The following is a 4,894-nucleotide window of genomic DNA, read 5'->3' on the forward strand; positions in this document are numbered from 1 at the left end:
CTTCCCAATATCATTAATGAAGAAATGGAATTAGAGAAGTCCACCCAATTATTCTTGAAGTACAAAAACTAGATACCTTAAATCTTGTAGACTCTCATCCCCGTGTAGTATTTTTTCATACCTCTCAGTCAGACATCCTCTTATCCACACTAATGTTCTATAAAACGAACCCATTTTCTCCAATTTATGCAACAGTCTTCCATGCTGTTTTCTGTCGAAATTTATTACGAATAAGATTTATTTCCTTTTAGCTGTTGATGAAATAATCATTGTAAATCATTCAGGTATCATGGACGAGTATACTGACGTACGGTGTTACTTGAGAAAGTGAAAATAATAATTTCTCACCAAACGATGTGGGTGGAATTGGCTCCATGAGCTGAACGAAGTCTGACAAAGCATAGGTCTCCATGTGGCTACGTATTTCTAATCAGTATTTAAATCTAGCTTGGGAATCTTTTACAATCGAATACTTTGACCTGATGTTATCTGACATTAATTAAATACTATTAAAATCTTTTAAAGACTTCCTATGTTTGCTTGAAATTATTTCCTACAACTTATTTTAAGCAAATATCTATATAGAATAGTTATTGTTGAAAAACTATATTCTTTACTTATTTTTTTATTCGATGACAGATGAACAAAGTAAGTTATTTCTTACTTTTTTCCATAACAGTTCCGCGTGGGCCTTCGTTTGCTCAATAAGTTTATGCAATTTCTTTGTTTGAAACGAACCGAATTTAAATTATTTCTATGACATGGGAAAACATTATTAGATCATTTTACAGAAATGATGAGTTTGCCGCTCTCATACGGAGCTAGAGGGTTTAACTCTTGATAACTGGCGTTTTTCGTCCCTACGGACACACAAACCATTCCTGTGAACGCTTAGTTCTGCACCCATAAAATACTTATCCCTAGAGAGAAGAAGAAGCAGAGTCATGGCAACTCTTCTGCCCTAAATGACCTAAATTAAGTAATTGGGGGAATTATCTCTCTTGAATGGAGGTAGAAACGGGTTTTATTCATGTGACTCCTTTCTATAAAACAACAAAATATTAAAGGGAAAAATCGGAACCGGACATTTCCTTGTAAATTAGTAATGGTAATGAAATTCATTCTCTAACTTTAATTGTGCAGTTTTAAATTTATTATAGTTACATTTATAATAATGCACGGTATCAAAAGCTTTCGGGATGAAATTGGTTTGGTTGAAAAGGACGCATGCAGCTAAAATTGTGCAGTTACTTGAATTAAGTTCAGGAAATCTATTCGACCAAGATATCACTATTAGGATGGTGATTTATAAGGAGAGTCATCAAGATATAAATGCTAAATGAAAGTCATTTTAGTTTCCTAAAAATGAACGTTGAAAATGAGTGTGGTTACAAATGCATTTCGAATCATGCTTCTCATGCATATATTTATTCCTGGACATTTTCTAAATATTGAACGTACTATTTAAGAAAACACGTTTGCATTCAAAAGAAAATAACTGATAATTTAACCACATGAAACAGTGATTACCGTGGTACACTTTAGAGTGTAAATGACGTCATTGCACTAGTTAAATATGCACTTATTCATATTAAGAGCGATAAAGAAACGTTTTCCCAATTATTTCAAAGAAAATATTTCAATAATTTCCATGAATAGAGAATTAGAAAAAGAAATGAACAAGGCTTGTTCAAGACACGAAAATCTATCGCAAATATTTCCAAGTGACGATGCGAGAAAAAACTCAGAAATATACTGAAAAATAATTTGTTATATAAAATCAATACAAATGTTAATTAAATAAACTTTGCAATTATGGTCAAAATCCAAATTTTGTAATTTAGAATGCAACACAGAAACCATTGTTACTTAATTACTAAAGAATAAAAATAAATAAACAAAGAAATTAATTAATTAATATATTTAGAAATAAATCAGATTTCAATTTTGGATTTAAGAACGGAACAGACAAATCATTGTTGTCTTATTAGTAAAGAAACAATTAAATCAATTAAGTAAAAACAAAACAGTCTCGTTTTCATCCCCATTTTATTAAAACAGGAAGAAATTATATTGCATATTATGATGTCACAATAGTTTGGCAATTGCCTTTCCACTTCAATGCTGCTTTCACCTTATATAAACAGCCGAAATGTCCATAAAGTTTCACACAACATTAGACACACATCGTTAAGTTTTAGAAGGCCGTCCCCTTTAATTATACTGAAATGTATATATATTTCCAACTGATGGTAAGGATTTAAGGCTGTTCATAAGCAATGGCGACATCTTTGATAATGTTGTCGAGGTCTGTTGGTTCTGATTGCGTTTCGTTCTGAGCATCTATCAAGGGAAAATTCGGTGAGATTGGCTTTCTCGGCGTGCAAACCCTTTCCAGTTAGTTTCGGTCACAGTTGTTCTCCTTCATTAAGTTATGGTTCAAATGTGTCGCGCTGGTTGTAAGGAATGTGATTTGTGTATCAAAGGATATTTTATAACGCAGATTGACCTGCTTTTATTATTTTCAAGAGGTGTGATGTTCGTGACTGTTCTCGTTCATTATGTTATGGTTCAGTCTGTACGTTGCACTTGGAGTAGGTAATCTCTTTCTCCGGTGAATTGAATCATAGAATGAAAATATCTCCGAAATGATAACGAACGTCGAAGTTCTTAATTGGTTGCTCGTTTATTAAGTGTTGGATTAGATGCGGTGGTTTTCTGGCATGATCATTTCAAAGAAAGTTCGAGCCAACAAATGATTTTCTTCTGTATTATGGAAAGGAGTTCCTCTTCGGGGTTGTTCTCGTTCATTATGTTATGGTTCACCCGAATGTTTTTCCTTGAATCAGGAAAATAATGGAACGAAGAGAGAGAATTTTTTATGATATTCAAGAGGTCTGCTGTTAGTGACCGTTCTCGTTCATTATGTTATGGAGCGGTCTGAACGTCTTTCTTTGAGGAAATGCTGTGAATATTCTGCTACTTTTCTAACGAACAATATCTCCTTAAATAACACGTGAGTGCAGATTCTTCATGGGTTGTGTGTTTATATTATTCTAGCACAGGATATAATTATGTTAAGGTATGTCGAAACATTTTTTAAGGAGGGATTTCTGTCATATTAAAGGTTTTGTTTCTCTTTCTAGTTGTTCTTGTTCATTCTTTTCTAACCAAATTGTACAAACAGATTTTACGGTACAATGTTGAATCGAACACACTATTGTATGGTTTCGCCTTAATTATGTTATATTAGCGTATATTATTAATAATAAATGATGTTAAATGAACCATTCGAATTGAAATTATAAAACTACAATTATGATAAGAGTTTGAATTTTCAATGTAGTTTTTTTAGTAATGATATCGATGACTTTCAGTAGCGGGTGGGTAGGGTTTACTATATTAATGCAACAGGTGTTTCGATAAAAGACTACTAGTGGAAGAACAAAAATCTTAACAGTAATAAAATTAAGAATATTATTTTGCAATACTAATGGAATGAAACGAATGAATTGCAAATGGTTGTAGGAAGATTTTCTTTTATTAATTTTACGACACGCTCTTCGAGAGTTTGGAGTTGAGTTGGCTTCTACAGGAGTTAGACTGCATTAATCCTCGAATAGATTGCTTTGTGTTTTTTTTTGTTTCTAAAAGTTTCATTCGAAATAGATGTATAATTTCTTTTCTTTACATACCCCCATAACTCCCCACTCTCCGCTCGTGGTTGCTCTTTATAAAAACTAAACGTTCCGTTGGTATTGAAATTAAGTAGCTGAGTGGTTCGTTCAAATGTTGTTCGAAGAGGAAAGTAATTCATGCAAAGCATTTATTAAATTATTAAATGTTGGATTAAGCAGAATGCCTTTCTTGATTGATCAGCTGATGGGATGTTAGAACAAACCAAAAGAATCCTAACGTGTTTTTATTATTATTATTATTATTATTAAGATATACTGATCGAATATCCAACTAAATTGAATACGAGAATTTCCAATTTAGTTGGATACGCAGATTGACCTGCTTTTATTATTTTCAAGAGGTGTGATGTTCGATACTGTTCTCGTTCATTATGTTATGGTTCGGTCTGAACGTCGCACTTGGAGTAGGTAATCTCTCTCCCTGGAGAGTAGAATGCTAGAATGAAAATATCTCCGAAATGATAACGAAAGACGAAGTTCGTAATTGCTTGCTCGTTTATCAAGTGCTGGATTAGATGCGGTGGTTTTCTGGCATGATCATTTCAAAGAAAGTTCGAGCCAACAAATGATTTTCTTCTGTATTATGGAAAGGAGTTCCTCTTCGGGGTTGTTCTCGTTCATTATGTTATGGTTCACCCGAATGTTTTTCCTTGAATCAGGAAAATAATGGAACGAAGAGAGAGAGTTTTTTAATGATATTCAAGAGGTCTGCTGTTAGTGACCGTTCTCGTTCATTATGTTGTGGAGCGGTCTGAACGTCTTTCTTTGAGGAATGCTGTGAATCTTCTGCTGCTTTTGTAACGAACAATATCTCCTTAAATAACACGTGAGTGCAGATTCTTCATGGGTTGTGTGTTTATATTATACTGGGACAGGATGTAATTATGTCAAGGTATGTCGAAACATTTTTTTAAGGAACAAAGGGATTTCTCTCATATTATACGCGTTGATTCTCTTTCTGGTTGTTCTGGTTCATTCTTTACTGACCAAATTGTACAAACAAATTTTACGGTACAATGTTTGAATCGAACACACTATTTTATGGATTTGCCTTAATTATGTTATATTAGCGTATATTATTAATAACAATTGATGTTAAATGAACCATTCGAATTGAAATTATAAAACTACAATTATGATAAGAGTTTGAATTTTCAATGTAGTTTTTTTAGTAATGATATCGGTGTCTTTCAGTG

The sequence above is a fragment of the Typopeltis vanoorti genome, chromosome 1, assembly GCF_054136105.1.
Source record: "Typopeltis vanoorti isolate ZY-2024b chromosome 1, IOZ_Tvanoo_1.0, whole genome shotgun sequence".
NCBI classification, from domain to species: Eukaryota; Metazoa; Arthropoda; class Arachnida; order Uropygi; family Thelyphonidae; genus Typopeltis; species Typopeltis vanoorti.